The sequence below is a fragment of the Aedes aegypti genome, chromosome 3, assembly GCF_002204515.2.
Source record: "Aedes aegypti strain LVP_AGWG chromosome 3, AaegL5.0 Primary Assembly, whole genome shotgun sequence".
NCBI lineage: Eukaryota > Metazoa > Arthropoda > Insecta > Diptera > Culicidae > Aedes > Aedes aegypti.
In genome coordinates, this window is record NC_035109.1 from 390,109,546 (window position 1) to 390,120,997 (window position 11,452).

General features: G+C 38.7%; 1 protein-coding gene and 1 long non-coding RNA gene across 2 annotated transcripts in view; one reads left to right on the forward strand and one right to left on the reverse strand.

The window, feature by feature from the left end:
• The window catches only part of LOC5568949, a 279,330-nt gene extending 269,078 nt beyond the window's left edge, over window positions 1-10,252 (reverse strand). Inside the window, exon 1 of the mRNA XM_021854088.1 lies at window positions 9,753-10,252. The gene's annotated coding sequence lies outside the window, so the exon portion shown is untranslated. The remainder of the gene's footprint in view (window positions 1-9,752) is intronic.
• Window positions 10,253-10,546: 294 nt separating this feature from the next.
• LOC110679462 lies at window positions 10,547-11,452 on the forward strand. Its single transcript, XR_002502507.1, has 3 exons — window positions 10,547-11,092; window positions 11,152-11,229; window positions 11,315-11,452. It is a non-coding gene; the product is annotated as an uncharacterized LOC110679462 (long non-coding RNA).

Below are 11,452 nucleotides of genomic sequence, written 5' to 3' on the forward strand. Positions count from 1 at the left end.
GCTTATATAGTTTCTTTAGTAATCTAAACCAGTTTTGAACACGCTTATTACTTTACTTTTTTGCTGGTAGTAAAAAGATGGTGTATCAGCAAATTTGACCATAAGGAATAGATCACTAAAGTGACTCAGCATCAGGAACTGATGGAATATTATTGATGTTTTTAAAAGCTCTACCTTAAGTTGAATAGTAAAGGATACCAACATACAATTTGTTCATTAAATTTAGGATTTTTTTCATGCGAAAAATAATGCTTAAACTTGACGAACAGTTTTTCTTAGGAGTTTTTGCAAAAACTATTTAGTTCTTCAACCGAAAGCATTTTGTAAGTTTCTGTATTTTCATAACATTGTAGAATGATAGTTGAACGATACACAGAAAACCGTTTACGATTTCATCAATAAATAAAAAAGATATAGCATAAACAAGGTGTCCACTTTATAAAATGAACAGTCCTTAAACCCCTCTCTCCTAACTCATATCGTTTTTGCCCGTTCCAAAAAATCTTAAAAATGGATAACAGAATATTCCACATTGTCAAGCTTTTAAATGAGAAGTTATATAAATCTTTAATGATCTACCACCAGGGGCCGTGCCTTTTCCCTAGGTCTACTTCCTATTCACACCTTGGTACACAACATACCGTCGCTTATCGTTTCCTGTCTCACCCAAAGCCACATCCAATCCAGTCCTGCATCCCCCTCACAAACACACAGCTATCCATTCGGACTGGAGGGAAAACAGGAGCATATATGCATTAATCATTCGTCGACCACATTCTCGAAGGGAAAACCTATCCACAACCACCACCATCACCACCACCAAATTCGAGCAATCGATTTTACGCGACACCAATACCTACAGCACACTTACACCTTAACACGATCGCAATCCGTTATGGGAAAGGATTCCGATTTTCTTGCTTTTGTCTCGCCTGTTTGTCCTGGTCCCCCTTTCGATGATTGTGGTCGCGTTAGGTACGGGAAAGCAAGAGAAACTACTCGCGCTCTCGCCACCTCGCTGAGTTGCCATGGAAAGGACTTCAAGAGTGGACACAAACGAGCTATACGTTTACCACCCCCAGCCCCTCATGGGAAAAGTGGGTTTATTGCAAGCCATAAATCAGCCGTCCGTCGTCGTCGGGACTTTGGGAGAATGGCGGCCATATTTTATTCGGCTGGAAAAACGGCTCTCACTCTCGCTCGGTTTCTGTCACCGTCAGTGACTCAGTAGGTGAGAAAATGCCTTTCAGGATTTGATTGATTGATGAGGCGTGAATCCTGCGAGAGATTCTACGAGCAGCGGAAGGACATCTAGCGGTAACGAAGCGTGGAAGGAATCGAAGTTTGTACAGACAGTTACAGACGGTTTTCTTCAAAAATCATAGCTCAGGTCACGTTATAATTATCTAGTGATCAGTTGTCTTTTTGGGCATTATGTTCACACTAAAATAGAGCCATTTCAAGAGAAATTACAAAGTTTTTAACTGAGAGCTTTTTTGCCATTTATATATGGAGCGACAGGTACATTTTTTTAATTCTTTACATTTATTACAGTTATTCCTTACATCTAGGTGCTTTGTGTTAGAAAACACTAACATCCTAATTTGGTAAGACTAAATTAAGCATTTATTTACATTTTGTTACAAAACATATTGGGGGTATTCACTAAAACCTGCGTCAAATGAAATCCTGCGTAACTTTAGCACTGAAACATTTCAAATGAAATATTCCTTTTCAGCTTCTCTTCAATGTCAAATCGAAGAAATATAATCTAGTTATCCACTGAAAACGTCAAACCATCCTCAAAAATTTGTTGTTCGAATTCAAACTTGCTGTCCACCAAAGGAGGATAACTCTTGAAAACTAATGTTTATCGCGGTTAAATTTTATTCAAATTTTTGTTCAAATAACAATCAAACCTATGTAACAGCAGTAAATGAAAGACAGTGCACTGTTTATTGTCACTCAGGATATTTTTGCGCGTGTATGGTGATTGTGTAAACGAAGATGTCCATGATGTGAATGTGCATAACTTGGGAGATTAATGGTTGCGATTTCGTTGAGGTATTTAATGGGGATTATGTCCATTATTGGTACACCTACCCTACATAATAAACCTAAATAGCTGCATTTCCTATCTCACATGCTACAAAGATCAATATGCCCGGTTCAACAACGTTGACTGGACGTAAGCGGAAACCACGTAGACTAGGAATGGCCAACATGCGATTTTTTATATGCAAGTGTACACTTCAATTTGCTCAGCATCTTGTATTTAAACCTGTTTTTTACAATTTCCTGCAGTCTTTAGGATAAAAGCCTTTTCCATAACAGTTTTCGGAACATGGTCCCGGTCAACCAGTCAGTGATTTTCGATAGCGATCGATATAGATTCGTTTTGAACCGTTAGCGATCGCCATCGTTGGTTAAAGATCTATAAAGAATTATGAAGACTGGTTGGTCGGGGTATTGTTATTTGTTTGAAATCCCCATTGTGACATACAGACTTCACCAAAGCATTCTACGATGGACCAATATACGAGTTCATTATTTGACGTTTTAGCGGTGCCGTGTTATTCATGTGACCATGGAAACGAGTGAATTTGGCACCGCTCAAACGTCAAATAAGTGAACTCGTGCATTGGTCCATTGATTTTCAATATACTGAAAGGTTTCATTGATTATGTACGCAATTTCATGAAACATTTCAGATAACCAATTTAGCATGACTTACGCAGTGGTTTGCGCTGTTAAGTGAATACCCTTATTACATTTCGTTTGCCGTAGCAATTAAGAATATTTACAGGTGAGTTGATTTCATCTGCTTATAAGAGAAAAAAAACGCTTTCAATTAACTTAATCTAATTAAACCTAGATATATAACGCATTTATCGTGGCAATATAAAAGTGCAACGATTTTTGTCTAAAATTATTATTAATTTTATTCGACATTTGTTCCAATGTTTCAACATTGGATATTCTATGTAACTCATTAGTACTATACCAGAAAGGGAGCTTCAGAATCATTTTCAAAATTTAATTTTCATTCCTCTGCAGAGTTTTCTTCCTGGTATTAAAGCTAGTCCATATTGGTACAGCATACAACATGGCTGGCCTGAAAATTTGTTTTGTTTAAAAATTTGTTTAAAGATCAAAAGCATTTTCTTAAGACAAAGTTTCGATTTTCTGTTAATAAGTGGATACATACATTTTACATATTTGTTACATATGGCTTGAATGCCCACAATGCAATGAGATGAGAGTAATTTTTTACCTAGAATGAGCTGTATTTCAATAGAAAAACTTTAGTTTAAAATGACGAAAAAGTCGATGTTTTATACGCCTAAGAATGATGATTGCAACTCCACCACATACTCTATCCAGTCGATCATTACATGGTTAACCGTAGAAAGAAAGGGGGGAAACTGAAGTTACCTGATACATCATTCACATAAGAGTTGAATCGGGTATTTCCCTTCAAATTGAAAAGATTCTACGGAAGAAAATTTGTTTGTGATTGAGCATGATTATAATTTATCTGATGGATTTGATTGTTAAGCAAACGATCGTTAACTGAAAAATGACAATTGTTTGAGATTCTGCCTGAAAAGTTCCGACTACGAAAACAGTTGCCGTTTATCTGCCTGGTACGAGCCTCAGCTAATCGTTTACGAGAAGGGCAATCCCAAAAGTTAGACTTATGGTTGCCCACGCAATTTGCGCATACAATTTGTTTTATCTTTCTTCGCAGGACAGACATCCCTAGCATGAGAAGAACCTTCGCAAATCATACATTTAGCATCAATGCGGCCATGTTTGGTACCATGACCTCACTTTTGACACCGACGGCACTGAGTGGGGTTCTGAAAATTTCTTCCAGGTTTCTGTAATTGTTCCTATGTCACACGAAGATCGAACATAAGTCTTGATTTTTCTGAAGCTTTAATACTATTTAGATCACTTCTGTTAAAGTGTGCTAAATAATAGTCTCGAGAATGCTCTTTCCGACGAATGCCAGATTGGGTCCTCTTTTTCAAAAGGATTACTTATACTGGAGACAATCCAAGTAAATCATCCATTCCATTTTTGATTCCTCCAGTCGACTTACAGTCTCTTGAGAGACCTTTCAAGATGACCTTGAACAAACATTCAGTTTTATCGTCATAAGTAAAAAAATGAGCTTCTTCTTTTCAAGATGTTTGAGAAAAAGTTCGCGATTTTTAAAAGTTTTAGGTAAAACGCAACAGTCTCTGTCTGAGTGTTGTGTCACATCGACGAACCCCTCAGTGCAGCATGAATCATTATCGAGGAAGAAGTGCTACATTCGAAGACGATAACGAAGCCCCAGTGGATTTGGGAATCCAGTAGTGTAGAATACGTCGGTACAAGGTTTAGACGGAGCCAAGGAAAAGGAATGTGAATCCCGATTCAAAACGCCAACCATATGTTAAATGTTAGTATAGTTAAATAAATGTAGTTGTTTTAAAATAAAGTGTTTGTAATGTAATGAACCTTGTGAATAATTTGTCAAGTGTAAATGAGTGAATTTGAATTGAATTGAATTACTTTTTATTAAAGGGATTTTCTGCCGTAGGCAGGTTCATTCCCAGTCAGGTTAAAAAAGATAGAACAAGCCTGAATGGCCATCCTGAGAAAAAAAAACAACTACAAAAGTGTTGTAACTTAACCTAAGAACACAGAGTTGTTACACAGAGTTTTAAAGTTGACACGAATTAAACCAACAAAGAGCTAGACGCACAATATATACCCGTTTCGTTTGTGACCACGTGATCAGTTTTTTTTTTAATTCCAGGCCATCCCCTTCCCCCTCGTGGTCATTTATCCATACACAAATTCATAAAATTTGTATTGACCGTGATAATTGGCCAGACCCTCTCTCTCCCCATGAATGACCACGTGATTTATGTACACAGGCTGGCGATTCTGATTTGGAATCGAATAGTCCAACATTTGTAGTCAGCTACTGTTTGTGCTGTCTTACCTGATATCGATGAGAGCGTGAAAACTTGAAAAATACTGAATTGGATGTGTGCCCATCTGGATTCTCTTGAAATGTTTGTTGGTGCTTTTAGAGCTCATCCAGCTGAAATGGCATTTTTCGAAATAGCAAGAAATATTGTAGGCAACTCGTTGCAAAACTCGATTTTTTCAGCACTCGTTGTATTTGTAAATGTACAACTCGTGCTGAAAAATCATCATTTTGCAACTTGTTGCCTAAATAACTATTTTGGAAGGAAGTTGTGAATTCAGATATTCACAATTCCTTTTTGTTCATGGTTGCCCATGTTTAGTGAATGAACGAGAGAAAACATGACGTTCTAGAGGTTGACGGTGCAAAAAGGAGCTTTCGCTAATGGGTCCAACGAAAAATCAAAGGCACGGGTCTAAACAAGAATCGAAAAGTAAATAGTAGAAAAATAGTACTGAAAAGTAATGTGTTTTAGCACTGAGAAGTATTGTTTTTAGCACTGGGAAGTCCTGTTTTATTGCTTTAGGTTACTTCCGAGAGCAGATACAATTTGTGTACACAGAAAAAAATCCGTGAACAGCAGACGTGAAGACGTCAACAAGCAAAAATACACCGTGAACTAGATCATGTTTATGTGAACGCGTTGCCTAGTTCCGAGAACGATGATGGTAGTTCACGTTGTATTTTTGACAGTTCACGTTTTCCAGTTATAACTCTTTTTTGAGCGTGTACGCACAGCACGGATGTGCGCTGATGAGTTAGAATTATTTTTGTGATTTATTTGACCTTTTTGCATTTAGTAAGAAGAGATAGTTTGTGAAATGCTCAGTGCTGTTTTGTTATAGATGAGCCCCTCATATGATTCACAACAACAGTAATAGTTCTACAATGATTACATTTAGCAGGGAAATCAAGAGAAAGCATGCATATAAGTTCAATCTCGCATCGCATGCTAAAATAGGGCACACATCTGGAATTGAACTGACGACCGTTCGATTATTGGTCGTCTCACCTATAGTCAAGCTCAATCAAAAACTGATAAGAGTTATAATTACAAGCCTAGATGAAACGTATACACTTTTTCCACTGATTTGCTTCGAAGAGGATTTGTGATTCGCATGAAATGAATAGCAAAACATAGATCAATTAAAGCATTCACGTCTAATATCGCATTAAATGTAGCTGTCTTTTATATTCATTATTTCCGTGAATTAAGTTGTCGATGGCCATTTCAAAGCGAAATTCTAAAAATATCACTCTTATCAGCATTGCCGTTTGAACAAGCCAATCGACCACCAATGATAAGCGATTGATGAGCACTTTACGGTGCGACCACCGCAATCGATGTGCAATCCATGCGTGACTTTCTCAGAATGTAACAGGGACCGTTTTCCATCCTATTATAACTACCTAGTTTGACTTTCTAATTAGACTTGCAGGAGTTTGATTAGCCTCTAAAAAAATTTTGGCATTCATTTGCATATGTTTCCCCTGCTGACAATGGTTTGCAGTGGTCTCGAAACTACCTACTGCTAGTTGCTGCACTATGCACAGCGCGAAAAACTGCACATATATGCAGTCGATTTGAGATTTGCAAATGCCGTAGTTAACGAGACCATTTCAAACGCGATAAGATCACTGTCAGTAGTGCACTTTAAGTTTAAGGATTGTGCAGCCATTATCTTATCAAATGCATCGCTAGTGACGATTTTGCTGCATCGATAAGCTCCGAGATGGTTAATAACTGTATTGCATTATGAACGATTGGGAATAAGTCCTCTCAACCAACCATTTGCATATGGTTCATTTCTGTGCTAAATCAATCACTTAACCGCCACTGCTGCTGATCGACGCGAGATGATAGTCGAATTCTCCGAAAGAGGGCAATAAAAATTGTTAAAAAAGATAAAACGCAAAAATGGGAATTAACTCGTGAAGTCTCGAATACCAAAAATATCCAATGTAGGTACGTTCGAGACCACAGCGAATTGATAACATTGGTCGCCCAAATGGAACACCCCAAAAATAGATCACCAAGTCTAGCTGTCGACCAAAAATTAAGTTCTCTATAACAATGGACAATCAGCTGCTCGATAGGGCTATCAGGTGTAGAAATGATGATTGGCTTATCAAAGGAAAACTGGAAGCATTCGTTGGAGGCTGGTCTGGTCAAGCATAACTGGCGGCAGTCTTATCGAACATTGATAACTTGATTAGAAGTGGTCACCGGGGAATGACATTCGACAAACATCAGGTGTCAATTTCTCACTTCAGTATTTTTTTGTGAAGGAGTGATAAGTTTAATAAACGTGCAAATTAAAACTACTCTTACTTTTGATTAATTGACCTCGCCACAACATCTGTTAGAATGATATATAGAGCCAATTTCGTATAACTCAAACATCAATTTGCTCATCTTTCATACAGGAAATTTCCTCTGGCGATGACAGCGAAAACACATTTAAGTGCTTTTAAAATATGATACCGCACGCAACATAAATTTCAACAGACCAACAAGTCAGAGAGCTACAATAGAACACCGACCGAGTGCACACCTGTTGAGTTTGAAAATTCATATCTATAGAAGCACGTCGTAACCTATTTGTTAAACATAAATCGTCCGTTTAGGAGCCTCCAACCGAGAGAAAAAAAAATCATCATGCTGTTTCCGACTTTTTGCCTCCTCGCGGTTGGCGTTTACATAAATCAACACGAGGCACGTTAGGTACCCATGTGAAACAGTATCGTTTATTTTTGAGCGCCACCTGAGCCTTGCCCTCCTTGGCGGCGAAGATGGCAAATAACTGCCTCCCGACAACATATTTAGATGCCGTGCATTATGTTGTAGGTTTCATGGTGCGTGATGAATTAGATTAGATCTAGGTCTATAGTTGATTTTTAGATGATCCAAAACGTACAGGCTTGTGAATCACAATAGAAAAAATCAGTTTATGAAATGCGCTTATTCGAAATCTCTGCTGAACATAATGTTAAAAATTCCATCTTTAGACTTTTACTCTACTAGTTACCGTAATTCGGGATGTAGTTGATCAGTGGGATGAAGTTGACCATTACCATACCCACATACATTGTCTGTCAATAGAGCTATAATTAGATGTCGATTATCAAAATTTCTTTGATGTCGCATTGCCTGATAGCTGCTCTTGATTTTCTTAAATTTGGATTAACTTTGTAGATAATAATACCATGAATAAAAAAGGATTTTTAGGAAATATTTGATGAACTGTTGTAGGGTTTTTCTCCAAACAATCGACTTTTTCCGAGCCTATATAAATATACCTTTCAAAAAAACTGTCTCATAAATTCCAGATTAATTTTTTGAACCAAGTTAAGAATTTAAATTTGAGTATTAAAATTCAATTCTAAAGAAAAGAAATTCTTATTGTGAAAGTTCGCCAATTACATTTAGGCGTTTAATGTGATTGATTGTTAAATTCATAAACTTCAATTCCAAAATTTACCGATTTATCAACAAGTTATAACCATTAACTTAATGAGAAACATTATTTCATCGCAGTAATCCACGGCATGCCAGTTAAAAATAATACCTTAACTATGGACCAATGCACGAGTTCACTAATTTGACGTTTGAGCGGTGCCAAGTTCACGTGTTTCTATGGTCACGTAAATAACACGGTACCGCTCAATCGTCAACGAATGAACTCGTGCATTGGTCCATTGGTACACTGTTCCTTTAGTTGCGGTATATTGTTAATTTGTGTTCCTATAGCTGCGGTATCCGTGGTTTTCTTATGGGATCCTCCAGTATATGAACACTTTACCGCAACTATTGGTACAAGTAAGAGAAGTTTTAGCAATTTGAGTGATATTTCATCAGTTTTAAAGCGTTTAGAGCGTTCAATCTTTCCAGCTATTTTGTGTTTCGACAAGCCAATACGTCGATTGGCAGTGTCGAGTCCGTGACAAATGTAATAAAATCAGTGAAAATAGCACTACCACAACTATAGGAACACCCACAACTCAAATAAAGATTTTCTATCTATCTATCTATCTACCCACAACTAATGGACCACTTACCCTAGATGTTCAACGAACTCGAGAACAACAGATTTAGATAATTGTTGTGGTCATGCAAATATTGATTGAAGGTATGTAAAATATTTTGCCTTAAACACTGATACGAAGCTCTTTGGTCCAGGTATATTTGCGAGGTCCAAGAAGGGACCTGCCAAAGCCCCAAGCTGCTGGTCTAGAGCCGACGGCAACTTCCGGGGTGGGTGCTCAATGCCTCTTTTGTTTAACCTGGATCTCAGGGTCGTTTTAGGACGGTTCCGGGAGAATTTCTGAACTGAGTGGTGAAAAGCCGAACAATACAAAAACGGATGGACAATGGAAAATCAGATTTTTCTTTACATAACCTTAAATTCTAATAACTGAGGTTCAGACGGGCCATACATCAATTTGAAACAGAAAGAAACAGACTTTTTACAATTCTGGACAAACATTTCAAAAGGGCACATCGACATTGGTAAACATTGGCTTTGCTAGACGCTGTTGAGCCCAATTCAACTCGATCACGCTCACCATTACCACTATCAGGAAGAGCTAACACCAATCTTTCTAATAGTGGTGTTAGTTTGCGTGGGCGGGCTAAAAAGGGCTCAACAGCAACGTTTCTAAAAAAAGGCTCAAGACCTCTTGGGCCCTTTTCAAATGTTTGTTCAGAATTAACACTTTTATTTAGAGACTTCAAATGGACTTCACGATGGATGGAGCTCACCGGTACGTTGCGGCCGTTACTGCTTCAGATGTCCTTGTAGGCGATCGATGCTGGAGTTCCTTTGTTATGGTTTTCATCTTCTTCGTGCTTCTTCTTCTACAGCTACAGCATCACATAATAGACAAAGAAGGGGGGTTGATGGTATAGGCCTTTATAGCGAATGGCCAAATCTCCAAAATGCCCGGGAAATGGTACACTGTGCATATTTTGGTTTGTGGTCTTCGAGCGAGTAGCACCTTTTCTCTGACCGATACCAACAGTCTTAGCGTAACACCACAAAACACAAAATATCTGTCGGTCACCACAAAATCTTCTTACTGACGTCGTAATAATGTTCATTAGCAACAAGTACTCGCTCGGCATTAATTGCACGTTATGGCCAATGGTGCCTAACTCGACCAGCACTGACTTTGCGATGACTTATCATCTTTGAGGTGCACTTTACTGATCGTCCGTGGTGCGGCATAATACTGAACCGTCCTTTTTAGCTTCTAACGTTTTTTACGGTATTATCGCTGTTGGGTTTTAAATTTTATTTAGTACGTAAGTTTTAATCACTGTGGACTAATTGCTCGCGGAGCTAAATCGGTTTGTATGATAGCGGACAAAACCGAACCGTCACTTCCATCACTTCTCCGGACCAAACTTAAAAGAGACCTCATATGTTCTTGATAAGAGATATCAAGATGTAGTCTTCCTTTCTAATGATGAGTGGGTCTTGGTAGCGATGAGTTCCTTACACGCTAAACATATTTCAGTTCTAAAGGTTGTAACCTGCTCACAACCAACAGCCTCGCGAGGGAATCAAAGCTCCCCACTGTCGCCGTATGAAATGAAGGCATAGGTCTTTCTTACCATGTACAATACACTACACTCACCACAACAGAACAACAGAACACACACTCTACATCCAGCTGTAAGTCCCATGCAACACATGTTCGTCATCTCCCGATATGGAGAGAATCCCGTGCTCCAACAGCCCAACACGATATGCATAGCGCACCAATAAGCACCATAATCATGTATCAGTAACCCTCATGTATGCCCCTCTACTCCCAGAGCCGAGGATCTCACTCTCCACTGATCATCTGCTCTTATCACCACCCACAGACGATAAGAGATTACGATCTCAGCATCCATACCGAAAGGTAGAAGTGGAGCTCGCTTTAGCTGGTTAGTTAGTTCTCGGTTAACTGTCAAGCAGGCAGAACGCAGGAAAGTTCGTGGAGTGCACGTAGACGTGAGATAGCCTGACCGCTGTAGAACAAAATTTCCATTTTTTAATTCTGTGGCAAAAAGTGAAGTGGAAAGCTAATTAAGCTTATTGGGCTCAGAGCAAGGTAATAGCAGTGAAAGTGATTGGAAAGAGATCTTGTTAATCGTTAAATTTATTGCATAGCCGCAGATGTTCACTACCTTTATGCATGCTGCTCTGTAGTGCTACAATGGAGTAGAGGAGGAGGATACAATGAGATCGGTAAGCGTGAAGCTAAAGCATTTCCCAAATTGAAATCGTCTTTTGTGGTGCGGAATTAAGTGTTCCATAATGTCTCCTATATTAGGCCTTTCTATCATGACCAACTTGTGCGCCAGGCCGGGAAGGTGTCCTAGCACGATCATGGATCGGTGTGCTAGCGTTGGAGTAGCTGGCACGTCGCCGGTGAATTTGCTTCTGTCCGGGCAAGCATGCTGTCCACCAA